Source organism: Bos taurus, chromosome 12 (genome assembly GCF_002263795.3).
Source record: "Bos taurus isolate L1 Dominette 01449 registration number 42190680 breed Hereford chromosome 12, ARS-UCD2.0, whole genome shotgun sequence".
NCBI lineage: Eukaryota > Metazoa > Chordata > Mammalia > Artiodactyla > Bovidae > Bos > Bos taurus.
Window position 1 is genome coordinate 45903833 of NC_037339.1, and position 23041 is coordinate 45926873.

A 23041-nucleotide genomic window follows, 5' to 3' on the forward strand; every position below is an offset into this window, starting at 1 on the left:
ATTTTATATAATTTTATAAAACATAACATGCATAAAATGCATCCCATATGCCAAAGTATCACACATCTCTAACCCCAGTCACACTTTTCCTCCTGAGAACCTGTCTATACTTCCAATGCTTTATCAGCACTCCTTCATATCTCACAAGTGCCTTAAATTGAACATATGCAAAACTGAATTCGATTTATTATTTTCAAACCAAACTCTTCCTAGTGTCCTCTCTTAGCCAAGAGAGTCAGCTTTCATTTCTATATTCTTCCAAGATGGAAACTTTGATTTTCCCTTGGATCTTGCCCACTCTCTCACTGACTTAAATTTAATTACTCAGCACAACTTTTTAAAATTTTTTTAGAGATATCTCTCAAGTCTGGCTTCTCTTGCTGTCTGCACTGTCATGGTCTTATTTCAAGTCTGTCTTGATCATTCTTTCAAATTACTTCAGCAATCTTTTGTTACATTCTCTCTAATCCCTTCAACATGATGATTGTCTTTTTAAAAAATGATTTTGTTACTTTACATTAAGACCTCCCTTGAGTGTCCATTGGTTGCAAAATAAAAACTCAGTTCCTGAGTTTGGCATACAAAGTCATTCAGACTGGGCACAAAGTTGTCCATACTTTTCTCATATACTAAGCTCCTACGCTTCCAGTTTACAGAACTTTGCAGCATATTATAATATTCCGCGAAAACTGTTCTTGTTTGTGCTTAGAATGGAGAGACCTTTGTCTCATAAAACCCAGGTCAAATGTCACCTTTCCAGTAAGTTTCATATGAAAAAGAAAACAAAACTATTTTGTCTAAGCAGGTCCCACAACACATTTCCTTTTCATTCTAAAAGGATTTATCATATTTTATTATAATTTATTTGTTTTTATACCTATATTACCTCCTATATTATGATTTTCTCAAGTGTTTGGTGCATGTATTATTCATTCTTGCATCTCCAGCACTCAGCATAGCAGCACTTGTACATAAACCACACAATAAATACATGTTGAGCTGAATTTAAAAGAAATCATAGGTGCAAACATATATATATATGCACCTATATATTGCACATATATATATATATGTGTGTGTGTGTGTGTGTGTGTGTGTAGTCTTGTCACTAAAGCAGAATTCCACTATAGCATGATGTATATCTAATTTTAAGCTTATAAAGATTCTATGCTGATGCCATGGACAGTTTGTCAACCACCCAAAGAGCAGCAGAGCTTTTTGCCAGTGAGCAACAGCAGTGTATGTTGACAGTTTATTTCAGTACATTATATGGCACTCAACAAAAATTGAACAGCCAGAAAAGATGGAAAGAAAATGACTATTTTCTAGGTCTCCATCACTGCATGTAGGACTAAATGGATTTCATGAAGTTCATGTGCCTTGGTTTGCATCAGCCTTAAGTGTAAATCAAATTGATCGTCCTAAGTTGTTTGGCCCAGGACTGTCATTCTAAGGCCTACAGTCATACAGTGCCACATTATACTCTATTATTGTACACTACATCACAGCATACTGTATCTATTACAGTCATCTCAGGTGGAATTATCTCTTACAAAAGGATGGAACACACCTTAAACTATAATGGCCTCATCACTTGTACTAGCTTTAGTAGAAGAAGCTCTTTTAGCAACCATGTTATTACCTCTGGTATGATTAGAGGAAAGGTAGCAATTCATTCCAAGATGAAAATACTCTTCTAGAAAAATATATATCTTGAAATTTTAAGATAGTTAAGATTAGTTGTACAATTTAGAGAACTACATTCAGAAGTGTGCCCCTTAGAGTAGTATGCTTTTTATGTATGATGCTACAGTAGAAGTTAACTTTCAGACTGATTTGTGAGCCAAGAGACTTGATTCATAAGATTTTTGCACTTTTTATAAAGATAGAAATTTTCCTGTTTTTCTGGAAGTTTTGTATTTTCCTGATCCAAAAATATATATATGTTAAATATGCCCAATTAATTGGACCCAGTATCATCTGTACACTGACTGGAGAAGTTATGTTCTGCTCTAAAGGATTAATTAGTCTTCCTTATCTATTGGTTTGCTTTTATATTATAGACTGTATAAACACTGAAATCACTCATTTTTCTTTCTTGGCTTTGGCTGAACAAAGCTTGAAGTAAAATTTGTGGTCTGTCAACAAATGCATAAGTCTTTCTACATTGAATACTTTAAATCAGCCCTCATCCCCAATTCTTTTTGGTTCCCTCCCTTCCCTTTTTGATACTCCCTTTTTATCTCCACTTAATTTAAATATTTTTAGCATTTCAAAGCACTTATCTTTTTAATATTGGGTTAATTCATTTTTAGGAACAAGGTGGCACATTAATAAATAAATACAGAAATAGAACTATTTTGATTAATTGCCGTATTTTTATTCTTTGTTCTTATTTGCTGGGCTTCATATATTGGCAGAACTGCATAATAGAAACACCAAATATTCTACCTCAGTACTTCTTATATATCAATATAACCTGAGAAATTCTCTCTTTAAAATTTTAAATAACCATTCCTATATCCCACACCTGAGAATTCTGACTCAAGTCTAGCATGGACCCATTTATCTGTACTTTTTGGACATCTCCACCAATGAATATAACATATAGTCCCATTTTACAAAAAGAAAGAACAGTTGGAGAAAATAGGATGGACCATTTCTTCAAAGTGAAAAAGAAATGGATATAAACCCATATATGTATACTTATGAAAGATGGAGAGATAGATGCACAGATATGTGTGTGTGTATATATATATATGTATATGTATATATAATATAGATAGTAGGTAGAGAGTTGTTTGACAAAATAAGAAGGGAAGATAAAAAGGAAACAACAAAGAAAATAGAGAAAATGTGTTAATTTAGATCACATAAAGCTGGTAGAAATTGTATGTTAGAAATACATTAGAATTGTAGTTTCAAAGTTTTCTGAAAAATAACTTCTTCCCTCTGTTTTCAAGCCATCAAGATAGTTAGCAATATCATGTTCAAGCATGTGCCATATACTAAAGAATATAAGTATTTTATATGAGCATTTATAGTATGTATAAATATATATTTATATAATTTATATGTATTTATATAGTATATACATATACAATACATATAGTATATAAATACATACATTATATAAATATACTATTTATATAGTATATAAATACATATAGTATATATATATACACTATATAAGTATAGTATATAAATATAGTAGGTGTTTATAGTATGAGTACCTCATTTTATCCTAAGATAACCCTATGAGCTAAATATGATAATCACCATTTTTAGGTTAGCAAATTAAGATCTATTTAGGTTGAACACTTGGCCACACTTACAAAAACAAAGATTTGGAAGTGATGGAGGTTGGATGTAAATGCATGTCATTTTACTCCCAAATCTGTATGCTTGCTTTCCATGTTTCACTGCCTTCCTTCATATATTTGTTTTTTTTTTCTCTTGATAGAATTCTGGATAATGCAAAATTATTCCTTTATACTTTCATAACTTCAAACATTGTAAGAGTAATGACACAAATATATATGAGCTTGCAATGACTATTTCTGGAAGTGAGGAAAATCTAGATAAACACTAGACTATGAATGAGCTCAATGGCCATTAAGGTTTTTCAGCTTTATTGGATATGTATTTTAAGATGTTATTTTAATAAACAACATGGGCAGTTTTCTTCTTCTTCTCCTTCTTTTTTTTTTTTTTTTTTTGATTAATGGAGCATATACCCAGATTCATTTGGTCCTAGATTCATTAACCCCTGCTCCACTGATTTTTACTCAGTATTTCTTATAAGAGAGAATTATACCTTTGAAAGCAATGATGCAGACAAGCTCATATTCTGTACAGTGAAATAGCTCTTCTTGAGTTTGTCAGATTTTTTCCCCCCGAATGTCCTTTCTATGTGGAATGCAATGTGAATCTGATCTCTAACAACTTTTGTGTTAATTAGACTTTCCTTGTTTTATTATAAAAATATTTAGCAAGGAATAAATGTATATCTAGATTATTCAATGTCATGTGCACTTGGTAAAACTAGTTTGTAATCCTTTTAATCCTATAGCTATCAGATATAATTAATTTCAGAAATATGGTGGCTAATTTGGTTTATTAAAGGTGGCAATATAATATCTTTAATTCTTTACTTACTTTTGTTTGCCAATTTTGAAATAGTTTATTATTTTGCAGTCCATTTGACAATGTATACCCTTTTGGTATTATCTTCAAACTGAAAAAGCAAGTCAACTTTGTAAAGGATTTAAAGTTAAAACTAAGCAGTGTGTATCTGAACTGACAAGGTGCCAGACTTTCAATTCTGTTCAGGTAGTTTTCCTTGAACATGTGGGGGTGATATCACTGTCAGATTTGAGCTGCCTAGGAATACTTACTTTCAACGGGAAATCAACTGAGACTTGAATTTCATAATTTATGTTGGATATCTAACTGTTCCACTAATGCCAGAAAGATCTAGAAAAGCCAAGCAAGATAACTTCATTGGAAAGGAATATGCTACAGACAAAGGTGACATTATGGGTAATCAGAACAAGTAGCTAATACAAGTGCCCTTCCAGCTCTTCATACTTCCCATCAAATGTAAATACACTCATAGATTCTTGGACAGAGTAGTTTGGACAGAACTCATTCATTAATTAAAACAGGGTATTTTATCATATTTACCAGTTTAAAAAATTGTGTGTTCTAAAGTCTAAACATCTATGTGAATTTCCCTTCTAGACTCCAATGGTCAGTTAATTAAAATAGGTTCAAGTTTTTGAGTGTTCACCTGGAGCCAAACTTTGTGTTTTAAACACTCAACATACATTCTATTTTATAATTTTTCTAACCCTCCTATGTGTATGTTTTCCCTGTTAAAACAATGAGATATCTGAGGCTCCAGGAGGTAATTTTGTTTGCCCTAGGTGAAAGAATTGGTAAATCACAGAACCATGATTCTAACTCAGGCTTCAAATTCCAAAGCACCCTCGATCATTGCTGTGATATTTCTCTCCTTCTCTGCTTCCCAAATAGAATCCTTCCTTTATAATAGATTTGTTAGAAGCCAGCACACTTGTATTTCTGTATCCTTCTATTTATTTTATTGATGAAATATTTTAAGAATTCCAACTATTGCACATAAATCCGTTCTTCCTTGTTCCCTTAGCAGACAAAGTAGGTTTGTTTTGCAAACCTTACGTTAAGATTACCTTGAAATATGAAAGATCTCTATTTCTTAGGCGGGTGTAGAAATCTATGGAAAAGGCAGTCATGTCATTTTGGCAGTGTATCATCCTGAATCAGAAACTAAAGCATGCAAACTGAAATTGATTTGTAACAGGTACCTTATTAGAAGCAAACATCAAGAAAACTAGAATCAATGTTGAAACAAAAATTTGTCTTGTAAGCAATCCTGAGTGAAATGTGTTGACACAGCATCACATTCTGTAGCCCCATTTTTGCATGCTTTTCAAAGCACAGCTATCTCAGGCTGAGGGAGATGAATAATTGACTGATCACTGCATAATTCAACATAGTGTTGTAAAAATTCAAGGTCTGGCAAATTTGAAGCTTTTCTTTTTTATTGAGACTGAGGTTAAAGTTTCAATCAACCTTGAAGAAACATTTAAATAGCACAAGGATATATGATTTATTAAAGTGCATATTATTCTTTCTTATATTCCCTCCTTCTTCATTAAGCTACCTCACATAATGCACATATAAAGTTAAAAGACTATCTATGAGGTTTAGTGGAGTTTTCGCCTGTAGTGACTTTAAAAGCACTAACATCATCACTGTCTAAACACACTTATCAAGCAAAGAAGCTAAATAAGTTGCTTTCTATCTATATTATTATATTTCTTTTATATTTTGTAAATTTAACATAGAAAGGAAAAAACAAAATTATTGTGAAATATGCTGACAATTTTATCCAATATATTATAAAATGTCCACAAAAGAAAACAAAAACAATTAACATGTGGAGTGATTTTTCAATCAATTGATTTTCCTATAAAATTTTTTATTATGTTTCAGGCATTCTCTTCAAAATTAGAATACAATTAGAAAGGGTAAAAATAGAAGCTTTGTCAAGAGGAGAAAATGATAAGCTTTGACAGGGAAATATAGAAAAAGGAAAAGGCTGTTTTTGTTCAATTAAGTTCAAGGTATGGTAGGAATTAGCAATTTATTTTAAAATGCTACTGTTACGTTTAGTTTCAAATAGAATGGGTTTTGAATTTTTAAGCTTATAAAAATTTCACCATTTAGTTTTTCTTAAAAAAAAATAGAAAAAATGCCTCCATATTGCATTCCATATTAATGTGTAAATGAAAGTGAAAGTCATTCAGTCGTGTCTGACTCTTTGTGAACCAACGGACTATACAGTCCATGGGATTCTCCAGGCCAGAATACTGGAGTAGGTAGTTTTTCCCTTCTCCAGGAGGTCTTCCCAAGCCAGGGATCAAACTCGGGTCTCCCACATTATAGGCAGATTCTTTACCAGCTGAGCCACAAGGGAAGCCCCCATATTAATGTATAATAACTATTATATTCTATTGGCAATATTATAGATATTCTTAGAAATGTTTAGTGCCTTTGGATATTTCTGTATAAGTAAACAGATGTTTTGTACAAAAGTTCGGTTTTTGTACAAGATTTTTTCAATAAGTGAAAGGGGTGATTTGACAAGCTGCTGCTGCTGCTGCTAAGTCGCTTCAGTCGTGTCCGATTCTGTGCGACCCCACAGACGGCAGCCCACCAGGCTCCCCCGTCCCTGGGATTCTCCAGGCAAGAACACTGGAGTGGGTTGCCATTTCCTTCTCCAATGCATGAAAGTGAAAAATCAAAGTGAAGTTGCTCAGTCGTGTCCGACTCTTAGCGACCCTATGGACTGCAGCCCACCAGGCTCCTCCATCCATGGGATTTTCTAGGCAAGAGTACTGGAGTGGGTTGCCATTTGATAAGCTATGTCTATTTAAAAAGTTTTTCGTTTCTGTTTTTAAACCATACCCAATGTATACTTAGAGAAAACAAGAGCGTTGTGTGTGAACAGGTATGACTAGCTTTGCATTACAAATAGCCTTCATCATAAAATAAACTCCAAACAAAATTACTTAAGAAAATTTAGTTTAATCCAACTACTTTAGTAGAATAAGAAGTTTAGCATAATTCTACTAATGAAATTCTACATACAAGACTGTGTATAGTATGACTACTATAATATAGAAAATAAAAAGAAACCATGGATGTCCTCTTTGAAAATCTGACAGTCTTACTGGAAGGTAAAATGTCAATATGTGAAACAATTAACCAATGCATGTGAGGATTTAAGATATATATATATATATATATATATTTTTTTTTTTCTTTCCAAATAGTTTCCTAAAATCTTCAAAGAAAAAAGCATGGCATGGGGTCAAAGAAGGATTTTAAACTAAAGTAAAAAAAACAGCTCAATAAGTTGTATTTTGGAGAGAGATTTGGGAGACAAGTTACTGCTACTGATAATTATGAATCTTAAAAAAAGTCATCATGTATTTAAGTCCAAAACTGAAACACACCTCTTCCCTTAATGTAATTTAAAGTCTGGAATTTCTTTGACCATCATAAGGTTTAAATCAGGAAGTCATATACCTGAGACCCTAGTTTTCAACCTATTTAGTGATGTAGATTACCCAGAATTATAGAAAACATTTTTGTCTTGAACTTTACTTAGCAGTTCCTTGGGCTGTCTAATGAGCTAAAAGAATTCTCGTTATTGTTAGGTGCACAGGAGTGTCGGCTTCATGGCACACACTGTTGATTTGATGCCCTCTATGATGACAGTCTATGGTTCACCAGCTTGGTTAAACAGCACATCAGAAGCAGTGATGGGTAATCAATCTCATTCCCCATAGCATTGCTCCCCAAAGAGTCATTATTGAGAATAAAATGAGGAAAGGGTATCAGAGGGAATCATTGGGTCTATTGCTTTAAAAAAAATTCTAAGAAATAAACGGATAAGAGTGTCAGGAAAATGCATTTTTAAAGCCATGTTACAAAGAGAAGCAATGGAACGTACTAATATCTTGGAAATGACAATCTTATTTTAATATTTTCACATATCATACTTACATAAGTACATATCAGTGTTAAAAACTAAATATAAGCATATTATGTTGAGATATTTAGATGGGACTTCCATTTAACTGTTGTATTCATTTTCAGGAATTAATTTGAAAAGAATATAAGATATCACAATCTTGACCTCATGTTCAATAGTCAATACCTCTATGCTGGTATAAACTGAAAACTAAGTTTTTGTCAATAAATTTTATTCTTAAGAATAGCATCATGTAGGGAATTTCCTGGTAGTCCAGTGACTAGGACTCCATGCTCTCACTGCCAATGAGTTCAGTCCCTGGTCAGGGAACTAAAATCCCACAAGCATAGCCATGTGGCCAAAAAAAACAGTACCATATAAATGTTTGTTCTGAAGTTTTAATTTGAAGGAGAGAAACTCAACAGTGAAAATAGAATTAAAAGCCAATCCTAAAATCTAAGGTTATTTCTAAAATGATTTAGCTGAAACAAATCTAATTCCTCTCTCATAGAATTATACAGATTGAGAATGCTTTTAAGCATACATAGTCTAGAGGTATACTATCTGGGAATAATTTTATTCCCATATAACTTTCCCTTGTAGGAACTTGATTACCTTGAAAGACAGAGAAAAAATAGTAGATAATGCTGCAATTCAGAAAAATAAAATGTTACTTATAATAACAAGTAACATTTACTCAGTGCTTACAATGTTGGGGCTTTGCTAGTGGCTCAGAAAGTAAAAGATTATGCCTGCAATGGAGGAGACCAAGTTTGATTCCTGGGTCAGGAAGATCCCCTGGAGAAAGGAATGGACACTCAATCCAGTATTTATGCCTGGAGAATTCCATTGACAGAGGAGCCTGGCAGACTAAAGTCCATGGGGTTGCAAGGAGTCACACACAACTGAGCAACTACTATTTTACAAGTTTTAGATACTTGATAAGAATTTTATATAGATTACCCCATTTAATCTCCATCAGATCAGATCAGATCAGTCGCTCAATCCTGTCCGACTCTTTGCGACCCCATGAATCGCAGCACGCCAGGCCTCCCTGTCCATCACTAACTCCCAGAGTTCACTCAGACTCACATCCATCGAGTCAGTGATGCCATCCAGCCATCTCATCCTCTGTCGTCCCCTTCTCCTCTTGCTCCCAATCCCTCCCAGCATTAGAGTCTTTTCCAATTAGTTAACTCTTCACATGAGGTGGCCAAAGTACTAGAGTTTCAGCTTTAGCATCATTCCTTCCAAAGAAATCCCAGGGTTGATCTCCTTCAGAATGGACTGGGTGAATCTCCTTGCAGTCCAAGGGAATCTCAAGAGTCTTCTCCAACACCACAGTTCAAAAGCATCAATTCTTCGGCGCTCAGCCTTCTTCACAGTCCAACTCTCACATCCATACATGACCACAGGAAAAACCATAGCCTTGACTAGACGAATCTTTGTTTTTAAAGTAATGTCTCTGTTTTTGAATATGCTATCTAGGTTCGTCATAACTTTCCTTCCAAGGAGTAAGTGTCTTTTAATTTCATGGCTGCCATCACCATCTGCAGTGATTTTGGAGCCTAGAAAAATAAAGTCTGACACTGTTTCCACTGTTTCCCCATCTATTTGCCATGAAGTGATGGGACTGGATGCCATGATCTTCATTTTCTGAATGTTGAGCTTTAAGCCAACCTTTTCACTCTCTGCTTTCACTTTCATCAAGAGGCTTTTTAGTTCCTCTTCACACCCTGAAGTAGGTCCCATTACTATTTTACATATGAGGAAACTGAAGAATAGAAAGTTAGATAACTTGTATAAAGTCATTGTGCATAAGTACTGGAAATAAAGTTTTATTTCAATTTTCAACTTATTAATTACTAATGCTTCTTCCTTTGTTTTGATCAGTCACTAAGTCATGTCCAGCTCTTTGCAAACCCTGGACTGCAGCACACCAGGTTTCCTTGCCCTTCACAATCCCAGAGCTTGCTCAAACTCATGTCCACTGAGTTGGTGATGCCATCCAACCGTCTCATCCTCCATTACCCTTTTCTCCTCCTGCCCTCAATCTTTCCCAGCATCAAGGTCTTTTCAAACGAGCCAGCTGTTTGCATAAGGTGGCCAAAGTATTGGAGCTTTAGCTTTAGCATCAGTCCTTCCAATGAATATTCAGGATTGTTTTCCTTTAGGATTGACTAGTTTGATCTCCTTGCAGTCCAAGGAACTCTCAAGAGTCTTCTCCAGCACAATTTGAAAACATTAATTCTTTGATGCCCAGTCTCCTTTGTGGTCCAAATCTGACATCCAAACATGACTACTGGAAAAACCATACATTGACTATATGGACCTCTGTCAGAAATGTGATGTTTCTTCTTTTTAAATCGCTGTCTAGGTTTGTCATAGTTTCCAAAAAGGAGCAAATATTTTTTCATTTCATGACTGCTGTCACTGTCTGCAGTGATTTGGAGCCAAAGAAAAAAAATTCTGTTGCTGTTTCCATTTTTTCCCCTTCTATTTACCATGAAGTGATGCGACTGAATGCCGTGATCTTAGTTTTTTGGATGCTGAGTTTTAAACCAGCTTTATCACTCTCCTCTTTCACCCTCATCAAGAGGCTCCTGTTCGTTTTCTGCCATTAGGGTGATATCATCTGCATGTCTGAGGTTGTTGATATTTCTCCCAACAATCTGATTCAAGCCTGTGATTCATCCACCCCAGCATTTCGCATGATGTGCTTTGCGTGTAAGTTAAATAAACAGGGTGACAGTATACAGCCTTGTTGTACTCCTTTCCCAATTTGGAACCAGTCCATTGTTCCATGTCCAGTTCTAACTGTTGCTTCTTGACCTCCATACAGGTTTTTCAGGACACAGGTAAGGTATTCCCATCTCTTTAAGAATTTTCCAGTTTATTGTCATCCACACAGTCAAAAGCTTTTAGGGTAATCAATGAAACAGAAGTATAGGTTTTTCTAGAATTGCTTGCTTTCTCTACAATCCAATGGATATTGGCAATTTGATATCTGGTTCTTCTGCCTTTTCTAAGTCAGCTTGTACATTTGGGATTTCTCAGTTCACATACTGCTGAAGCTCAGCTTGAAGGTTTTTGAGCATTACCTCACTAGCATGTGAAATGAGAGTGAGTGTAGGGTAGTTTGAGCATGTTGGGGCACTGCCCTTCTTTGAGATTGGAATGAAAACTGACTTTTCCAGTCTAGTGACCACTACTGAGTTTTCCAAATTGCTGGCATATTGAGTGCAGCACTTTAACAGCAACTTCTTTTTAAGATTTGAAATAGCTCAGATGAAATTCCATCACTATCACTAGCTTTGCTTGTAGCAATGCTTCCTAAGGCCCACTTGACTTCACACTCCAGAATGTGGCTCTAAATAAAGACCACACCATCATGGTTATCCAAGTTATGAAGACCTTTCTTGTATAGTTCTTCTGTGTATTCTTGCCACCTCTTTGTAATTTCTTCTACTTCTCTCAGGTCCTTAGGTTTTCTGTCCTTTATTGTGGCCATCCTTGCATGAAGTGTTCTCTTGGTGTCTCCAATTTTCTAGAAGAGATCTCTAGTCTTTCTCATTCTATTGTTTTCTTCTATTTCTTCCCATTGTTCATTGAAGAAGAGTTTCTTATCTTGCCTTTCTATTCTCTGGAAGTCTGCATTCAGTTGGGTATATCTTTCCCTTTCTCCTTTGCATTTAGCTTCTCTTCTTTTCTCAGCTATTTGTAAGGTCTCCTTAGACATTCACCTTGCCCTCTTGCATTTCTTTTTCTTGGGGATGGTTTCGGTCACTGACTCCTACACAATTTTGTGAACCTCCATCCATTATTCTTCAGGCAATCTGCCTACCAGATTTAATCACTTGAGTCTATCCATCATCTCCACTATATAATCATAACGGATTTGATTTATATCATACCTGAGTCACCTAGTGATTTTCCCTACTTTCTTTAATTTAAGCATGAATTTTTCAATAAGGAGTTCATGATCTGTGTCACAGTCAGCTCCCAGTCTTGTTTTTGCTGACTATATAGAGCTTCTCCATCTTCAGTTGCAAGGAATATAATTAACCTTATTTCAGTGTTGACCACGTGGTGATGTCCATATGTAGTTTTCTTTCATATTGTTGAAAGAGAGTGTTTGTTATGACCAGTTTATTCTCTTGAAAAAACTCTATTAGCCTTTGCCCTGCTTCATTTTTTACTCCAAGGCCAGACCTGCCTACTACCCCAGGTATCTCTTGACTTCGTACTTTTGCTTTCCACTCCCCTATGAGGAAAAGGACATCTTTTTTTATATTATCTCTAGAAGGTCTTGTAAGTCTTCGTAGAATTGTTTAACTTCAGCTTATTTGGCATTAGTGGTTGGGGAATAAATTTGGATTACTGTGGTGTTGAACGGTTTGCATTGGAAATGAACTGAGATCATTCTGCCATATATAAGATTTCTCCCAAGCACTCTTTTTTTTTTTTTTGACTATGAGTGCTATTCCATTTCTTCTAAAGGCCTCTTGCCCACAGTACTAGATACAATGGTCATCTGAATTAAATTCTCCCATCCCCATCCATTTTAGTTCACTGATTCCTAAAATGTCAATGTTCACTCTTGCCATCTCCTATTTGACCAAGTCCAATTTACCTTGATTATTGAACCCAACTTTCCAGGTTCCTATACAATACTGTTCTTTACAGCACTGGACTTTACTTTCACCACCAGACATGTCCACAACTGAGCACAATTTCCACTTTGGCCCAGCTTCTTCATTCTTCTGGAGCTATTTCTCTGCTCTTCCCCAGTACCATACCGACCTGAGGGGCTCATCTTCTAGTGTCATATCTTTTTGCCTTTTCATATTGTACATGGGGTTTTTGAGGCAAAAATACTGGAGTAGTTTGCCATTTCCTTCTCCATTAGATCACAGTTTATTAGAACTCTCCACCATGACCTGTCCATGTTGGATGGCCCTACATTGCATAGCTCATAGCTTAATTGAGCTATACAAGCCCCTTTGCCATAACAAAGCTGTGATCCATTTGATCATTCTGTGATTGTGACTTTCTTTCTGAGGCTGTGGGATTGTAATTCTTGCTTCTTTGGTCAGCCCTCAGATCTATGAAGATAATAGTCTTGCACACATTTCCTGATTGGAGGGACTGGCTGTGGGGAAAACTGGGTCTTATTTTTATAAAATATTACTTCAAAATTAAATCTTATGGAGGGAAATGCTCTCTCTTTGATAAAGGAAAGACATAACTGAAAAATGATTTTAAGAAAAAAAAATTGTACCTATTATTTTGTTTACCCATTGATTGTGAATCAAGTTAGTTACACTCAAGAATAAGTTGCAGAAAAACCTTATAAAAGAGTTTTCCAAATTGTGTACAAATAATTATAAAATGAGGGTGTTTTTCATAAAAACAACCCATAGAGCTGGCTGCAAGATCTGATTAATTCAACAGCTTGATGACATCATCCATATTACTAATGTGCTAAACTCAGCATGTCCCTCTTAAATTTACAAGGTCGCTGTGGAAATTTCAGATATCACACTCAGACAGAATAATGTACAGTAGAAAGAGAGCTCTGAAACTTCCTTAAACAGAATTGTGCAATATATCCATTTCTAAACCAGTGCCAACCAAAGAAAATATATACCTAATGATCAGCTAGACCAAATATGATCCAGATCTAATTCAAGATGGATAAGATCATCTCTCCTGAAAGATTTCCACCGCATTGAGACAGGAAGATTCCTGAATTAAGTTATGGCTATTTTGCAAGAGAGAAAGGTAGGGATGAGTAAATAGAAAATTGTTTATAAGGCATAAAATTTAATGGCATCACTCCATTCTAACAATAAATATAAAGCTGAAAAATCAACAACTCTACTTAGATCTGTCAGAGAAGTGAAATTCTAAGGCAAATGGCTCACCCCAAATTGGAGAGGTCAACAGGTGAATACAGAGAATCACAAATTATTGGATCAGAAACCCATGAGAAGAAACCTCTGTGGAAACCAGTGCTGGATAAGAAAATCTGAATTATGATTGATGTATTGCTGGAGGCTCAGTGTAGATAAATCTAAGAATTAAAAACTCCAAGGTTCACAGTTATGATGAGGCCCCAAACTTGGAGTTATACCTTCAGGAGCTTGAACAAATTTTTAAACTGAATACCTGGAAAATGTACTCTTTTACTTCTCCTGTGGGAGTGTGGCAGATACCATTTTGAAATATACCAAAGCTTTCTATCCTTTTTAATAAGACTTATCTTCAAGAGAGTATTTTACCAGAGCCTACACTAGTATATTTTTTTTTCAGAGTCTAACCAACCTAAGGGAAGAGAAATACCCAGTTCACTCTACACTTCTTGTCCCAGGTAAGGGTTATTGGTGTTGTTCAGTTACTCAATCGTGTCTTGACTCTTTGCAACCCCATGGACTGCTGCATGCCAGGTTTCCCTACCCTTCACCATCTCCCAGAGTTTGCTCAAACTCATGTCCATTGAGTTGGTGAATTGCCATCCAACCATTTCATCTTCTGTTGTCCCCTTCTCCTGCCTTCAATCTTTCCCAGTATCAGAGTCTTTTTCAATGAGTCAACTCTTTGCATCAGGTGGCCAAAGTATTGGAGCTTCAGCCTTAGCATTAGTCCTTCCAATGAATATTCAGTTGATTTCCCTTAGGATTAACTGGTTTGATCTCCTTGTTGTCCAAGAGACTCTCAAAATTCTTCTCCAACACCACAGTTCGAAAGCATAAATATTTCAGTGCTCAACCTTCCTTTTGGTCCAACTTTCACATCCATACATGACAACTGGAAAAATCATAGCTTTTACTATATGGACCTTTGGTGGCAAAGTAATATCTCTGCTTTTTAATATGCTATTTAGGTTTTTCATAGCTTTTCTTCCAAGGAACAAGAGTCTTTTAATTTCATGGAGAAAGGGATAAAATGAGAAGCACTGGTAAAGTTCACACTACAGACAAAAAGTCTCACTGAAAGACTTCTATTCTACACTTACACTTTACTCCTAAAGGTCAGTTACTGGAACTCCTTTCACCCATAAGATCACGTTTGTCTATTAAGAAAAAATTATAAAGCATACTAAAAGGCAAAGAAACAGTTTGAGGAGACAGACAAAACATCAGACCAGACTCAGACCTAACAGGGATGTTGGAATTATCAGACTGGTAATTCAAAATAGTGATTAATGTGCTAAGGGTTCTAATGGATAAAATAGATAGCATGCAAGAATAGATATGTAGTGTAAGCAGACAGAAACATTAAGAAAGTATAAAACATAAATTCTTGAGATCAAGAGTGGTCTACTCTAACAAAAATGAAGAATGCTCATTAGTAGACTGGACACTGCTCAGGAAAGATACTCTTGAGGATATCTCAATAGAAACTTTCAAAATTAATAATAAACTGGACTTTTTTTAAAATAGCAGAACATAATATCCATAAACTGTGGGACAAATCAAATAATGACAATACCATAAAAAGAAGAAAGAAATTCAGGAGCAAAAACAGATTTGAAACAAGAATAGTTTTGAATATTTGAAGCAATGATACTTGAAGTGAAACTGTAGGACAGGAAAAAGAAAGAAGGAAGATTGAAAGGAACTAGAAGCCAGTGGGGCAGGGGGGAATAACCTTCCCTAAGGAGGAGTGACAATAAGAATTACATGTAACTTCTCCTAGTAAATCAAGCAAGCACGAAGAGAGTAGAGTCTTGAGGGGGAAAAAAATCAACCTAGAATTCTGTGCCATGCAAAATTATCCTCCAAAAGTGAGGATGAAATAAACACTTTCTCAGACAAACAAAAACTAAGGGATATTTCAAGAAACATTAAAAATAAATTCATTACAGGAGGAAATGATGTACATCAGAAATCTGGGTCTACATAAAGAAAGGAAGAATATTAAAGAAGAATTAAGCAAAATTAAAATAAAAACTTTCATTTTTCATATTTTCAATTCATCTAACACATAATAGCTTATTCAAAACAATAATGGCATCAACGTATTTGATTATGTATGCATATGCATAAGTGAAACAAATCACAGAAATGATAAAAGGAATAGGAAGGAAAAATTGGAATTATTGTGTCATCATAAGGCACATGTACTACCTATAAAACAGTATAGTGTTAACTGAATGTTAACAAATATAATTGTTAACAAATATATTTGTTAACTGAATGTTAAAAAATATAATTGCAAACTCTAGGACAATCATTAAAAAAGAAAAAGAAGACTATAATAAATAGACTAAGAAAGGAGAAAAAATGGAATTATGTAAAATGCTTAATTAGAACCACAAAAAGGGATTGCAAATCAAATTTAGCAGTATTTAAAAGGATATAGACCATGATAAAATGAGATTTATCCAAAGGTTCAAAGAGGTTTCAATCTCCATAAAATAAATCAATATGATACACAAGATTAACAAATTGAAGAATAAATCTTATATGATTATCTTAATAGATGAAAAAGATTTTGATGAAATTCAGTATTCATTTATGGTAAAAAAAAAAAAAACTCTCAACAAAGTGAGTATGAAGGGAACATACCTAATATAAAAAGTCCATAAATGACAAACCTACAGCCAACATTATTCTCAAGGGTGAAAAGGTGAAAGCAATACCTTTAAGATTAGGGATGAAAGGAAAATACCGATTCTCATCACTTTTATTTAAGATGATATTGGAAGTCCTAGCTACAGCAGTTAGACAAGTAAAAGAAATAAAAAGAATCCAAGTTTGAAACCAAGAAGTAAAACTGTCAGTGCTTGCAGATGACATGATGCTATACATAGAAAATTGTGAAGACTCCACCAAAAAGCTAGTAAAACTAACAAACGAATTCAATAGTCACAGAACAGAAAATTAATATAAAGAAATATATTGCATTTCTACACACTAACAATGAACTAGCTGAAAGAGTATTTAAGAAAAAAGTTTCTTTTACAATTTCATCAAAAATATAACCATAGAAGTGAAAGATTTGTATTCAGAACATTATAATAAATAAAAGAAATTAAAGACAACACAAACAGATGGAAAGTTACACAGTGTGTATGGATTAGGAAAATTAATTTATTGAAATGACCATACTACCCAAAATAATCTATAGATCCAGCATAAGCCCTATCAAAATACCAATGGCATTTTTCATGAGCTAAGATAATTAGTTGTAAGATATGTATGGAAACACAAAAGACCACAAGTAGCCAAAACCATCCTGAGAAAGAAGAACAGAGCTGAAAGTAGCAAACTTGATGTCAAACTATATTGCAAAGCTACAGTAATCAAAGCAATATGTTACTGGCACAAAAACAGACACATAGATCAGTGAAACAGAATTAAAAGCCCATAAATAAACCCATTTACATATAGTTAATTAATCTATGACAAAGGAGACAAGAATATAAAGGGGGAAACATAGTCTCTTCAATTAACAATGCTGGGAAACTTGGGCGGCTACATGCAAAAGTATCAAACTAAACTACTTTCTCAAACCATACACAAATTAAACTGAAAATGGATTAAAGACTTAAATGTGAGGTCTGAAACCATAAAGCTCCTAGAAGAAAACATAGGCAGTATGCTTTTTGACATCAGCCTTAGCAACATATATATATATATATATATATATATATATTTAATATGTCTCCTCAGGCAAAGTAACAGAGAAGGCAATGGCACCCCACTCCAGCACTCTTGCCTGGAAAATCCCATGGACGGCCGAGCCTGGTCAGCTGCAGTCCATGGGGTCGCTAAGAGTCGGACACAACTTAGCGACTTCACATTCACTTTTCACTTTCATGCATTGGAGAAGGAAATGGCAACCCACTCCAGTATTCTTGCCTGGAGAATCCCATGGGGTCGCACAGAGTCGGACACAACTGAAGTGACTTAGCAGCAGCAGCAGAAGGAGGCAAAGTGAAAAAAGGCAAACAATAAACAAATGGAAGTGCATCAAACTAAAAAGCTTTTTCACAGAGAAGGAAACTATAAACAAAATGAAAGGCAGCCTACTAAATGGCAGAAGATATTTGTATACAATATATCTGATAATGGCTTAATGTTCTACATATACAATGAACACTTAAAACCCAACATCAAAAAAACAAACAACCCAATTTAAAAATGGGCACAGGCCCTAAATAGACATTTTTTCCAAAGAAAACATACATATGACCAACAGAAGAACGTAAAAATGTAATAATCACCAGGAATAAGCAAAGCAGTACAATAGTGAGATACTCCCTACACCTATCTGAATAGCTATCATCCTAAAGACAAAAAATAACAAATGCTGGTAAGCATATAGAGAAAAAGGAAGCTTCATGAAGTGCTGATTGAACTAGAAATTGGCACAGCCACCATAAAAGACAGTTTGGAGGTTTCTCAAAAATTAAAAATAGAGCCACCATATGATTCAGGAATTGTACTTACTTTTAGTGTGGTAATTAGTTTCCTATCCTCTATAAATTTAATTATAATTTTGAAAAATACAACAATTTGAGTTACTTACTACACTTGGTTGTACAAGAAGTGTACCAAAAAAAATTTATTATGCTTGCTTTAAATTAATCTCAACTTCCCTTCACTTAATTTGAAACACTGGGGTGATGAAACAGAGAAGCCTGTTATGTGCCTATGAAGCTTATGTGATCACAAAATGACAAGACTTTAAAAAGCTAAATGCAGAGTTAATTGCTGAATTGCCATTTTGAGAACTGCCATGATGTCTTGGGGAGTTTGCAGCTCAGAAACCAGATCTAATCTCTGGATTTTGGGCCCTGATATTTGGGTAGAGCCATCAAGGGTTAGGGATACCTAACTCATTGGGAGAAGGTATGATGGAGGTTGATTCAAAAGTCAGCATTCATGAAGTCCTTCAGGAAAGATTAATGAAACTAAAATTCTGAAAATGTATAATCCTTACAACAAAATAAATAGTATTAAGAGACAAGTCTGGCAAGGCTGAAAGAATGAGATCAAAGGCAGTCCTGTTCAGCATGATGAGGCACTTGGTTACTATCATAAAAACAACAGCAATTTATTAAACTTTAAAAAAGATTAATATATATTCTTCAACAAACACTGACAGAAATGGTATGGACCTAACAGAAGCAGAAGATATTGAGAAGAGGTGTCAAGAATACACAGAACTATACAAAAAAGATCTTCAGTGATATTGGCCTGTAGTTTTCTTTTTTTGTAGTGTCTTTGTCTGCTTTTGGTATTAGGGTGATGGTGGCCTCATATAATGAGTTTGGAAGTTGACCTTCTTCTTCAATTTTCTAGAAGATTTTGAGAAATATGGGTGTTAGCTCTTCTCTAAATTTTTGGTAGAATTCAGCTGTGAAGCCATCTGGTCCTGGGTTTGATTGTGGAAAATTTCTGGTTATAGTTTCGATTTCCATGCTTGTGATGGGTCTGTTTAGATCTTTTATTTCTTCCTGGTTCAGTTTTGGAAAGTTGTACTTTTCTAAGAATTTGTCCATTTCTTCCAAGTTTTCCGTTTTATTGGCATATAGTTGCTGATAGTACTCTTATGATCCTTTGTATTTCTGTGTTGTCTGTTGTGATTTCTCCATTTTCATTTCTAATTTTGTTGATTTGATTCTTCTCCCTTTGTTTCTTGATGAGATAAATAAAATTGGTTTGTCAATTTTTTTTATCTTCTCAAAGAACCACCTTTTCAGTTCAGTTAAGTTCAGTCGCTTAGTTGTGTCTAACACTTTGTGACCCCAGGAACCACAGCACGCCAAGACTCCCTGTCCATCACCATCTCCCGGAGTCCACCCAAACCCATGTCCATCAAGCTGATGATGCCATCCAAACGTCTCATCCTCTGTCATCCCCTTCTCCTCTTGCCCTCAATCTTTCCCAGCATCAGGGTATTTTCCAATGAGTCAGCTCATCGCATCATATGGCCAAAGTACTGGAGTTTCAGCTTCAGCATCAGTCCTTCCAATGAACACCAAGGACTGATCTCCTTTAGAATGGATTGGGTGAATCTCCTTGCAGTCCAAGGGACTCTCAAGTGTCTTCGCCAACACCACAGGTCAAAAGCATCAATTCTTCAGTGCTCAGCTTCCTCACAGTCCAGCTCTCACATCCATACATGACCACTGGAAAAACCATAACCTTGACTAGACGGACATTTGTTGGCAAAGTAATGTCTCTGCTTTTTAATATGCTGTCTAGGTTGGTTATAACTTTCCTTCCAAGGAGTAAGCATCTTAATTTCATGGCTGCAGTCACCATCTGCAGTGATTTTGGAGCCCAGAAAAATAAAGTCTGACACTGTTTCCACTGTTTCCCCATCTATTTCCCATGAAGTGGTGGGACCGGATGCCATGATCTTCGTTTTCTGAATGTTGAGCTTTAAGCCAACCTTTTCACTCTCCGCTTTCACTTTCATCAAGAGGCTTTTTAGTTCCTCTTCACTTTCTGCTATAAGGGTGGAGTCATCTGCATATCTGAGGTTATTGATATTTCTCCTGGCAATCTTGATTCCACCTTGTGCTTCCAGTAGCCCAGCATTTCTCATATGTACTCTGCATATAAGTTAAATAAACATGGTGACAATATACAGCCTTGACGTACTCCTCTTCCTATTTGGAACCAGTCTGTTGTTCCATGTCCAGTTCTAACTGTTGCTTCCTGACCTGCATATAGGTTTCTCAAGAGGCAGGTAAGGTGGGCTGGTATTCCCATCTCTTTCAGAATTTTCCACAGTTTACTGTCATCCACACAGTCAAAGGCTTTGCCATCGTCAATAAAGCAGAAATAGATGTTTTTGTGTAACTCTCTTGCTTTTTCAATAACCCATCAGATATTGGCAATTTCATCTCTGGTTTCTCTGCCTTCTCTTAAACCAGCTTGAACATCTGGAAGTTCACGGTTCACATATTGCTGAAGCCTGGCTTGGAGAATTTTGAGCATTACTTTACTAGTGTGTGAGATGAGTGCAATTGTGCAGTAGTTTGAGCACTCTTTGGCATTGCCTTTCTTTGAGATTGGAATGAAAACCAACCTTTTCCAGTCCTGTGGCCACTGCTGAGTTTTCCAAATTTGCTGGCATATTGAGTGCAGCACTTTCACAGCATCTTCTTTTAGGATTTGAAATAGCTCAACTGGAATTCCATCACCTCCACTAACTTTGTTCATAGTGATGCTTCCTAAGGCCCACTTGACTTCACATTCCAGGATGTCTGGCTCTAGGTGAGTGATCACACCATCATAATTATCTGGGTCTTGAAGATCTTTTTTGTACAGTTCTGTGTATTCTTGCCACCTCTTCTTAATATCTTCTGCTTCTGCATTTCTGTCCTTTATTGAGCCCATCTTTACATGAAATGTTCCCTTGGTGTCCCTAATTTTCTTGAAGAGATCTCTAGTCTTTCTCATTCTATTGTTTTCCTCTATTTCTTTGCACTGATCACTGAGGAAGGTTTTCTTATCTCTCCTTGCTACTCTTTAGAACTCTGCATTCAAATGGGTGTATAGTTCCTTTTCTCCTTTGCTTTTCACTTCCCATCTTTTCACTGCTATTTGTAAGGCCTACACAAACAGCCATTTTCTTTTTTGCATTTCTTTTTCTTGGGGATGGTCTTGATTCCTGTGTCCTGTACAGTGTCACAAACCTCCAACCATAGTTCATCAAGCATTCTGTCTATCAGACCTAGTCCCTTAAATCTATTTCTCACTTCCATTGTATAATCATAAGGGATTTGATTTAGGTCATATCTGAATGGTCTAGTCGTTTTCTCTTTGTTGATTTTTGCTATGGTCTCTTTTGTTTCTTTTGCATTTATTTCTGCCCTAATTTTTAAGATTTGTTTCCTTTTACTAACCCTGGGGTTCTTCATTTCTTCATTTTTTAGTTGCTTTAGGTGTAGCATTATTTATTTGACTTTTTTCTTTTTTCTTGAGGTAAGCCTGTATTGCTATGAACCTTCCCCTTAGCACTGCTTTTACAGTGTCCCATAGGTTTTGGGTTGTTGTGCTTTCATTTTCATTTGTTTCTATGCATATTTTTATTTCTTTTTGATTTCTTCTATGACTTGTTTATTCCATCCTTAACAAAATTCTAGCAAACAGAATCCAACAACGTATTAAAAAGATCATACATCATGACCAAGTGGGCTTTATCCCAGGAATGCAAGGATTCTTTAATATCCACATATCAATAAGTGTAATACACTACATTAACAAATTGAAAGATAAAAACTATGTGATTATCTCATTAGATGCAGAAAAAACCTTTGACAAAATTCAACATCCATTTATGATAAAAACTCTCCAGAAAGCAGGAATAGAAGGAACATACCTCAACATAATAAAACCTATATATGACAAACCCATGGCAAACATTATCCTCAATGGTGAAAAATTGAAAGCACTTCCCTTAAAGTCAGGAACAAGGCAAGGGTGCCCACTCTCACCACTACTATTCAACATACTTTTGGAAGTTTTGGCCACAGCAATCAGAGCAGAAAAAGAAATAAAAGGAATCCAAATTGGAAAAGAAGTAAAACTCACTGTTTGCAGATGACATGATCCTCTACAGAGAAAACCCTAAAGACTCCACCGGAAAATTACTAGAGCTAATCAATGAATATAGTAAAGTTGCAGGATATAAAATTAACACATAGAAATCCCTTGCATTCCTATACACTAACAATGAGAAAACAGAAAGAGAAATTAAAGAAACAATTCCATTCACCATTGCAATGAAAAGAATAAAATAGGAATATATCTACCTAAAGAAACAAAAGATCTATATATAGAAAACTATAAAACACTGATGAAAGAAATCAAAGAGGACACAAATAGATGGAGAAATATACTGTGTTCATGGATCATAAGAATCAATATAGTGAAAATTACTATACTACCCAAAGCAATCTATAGATTTAGTGCAATCCCTATCAAG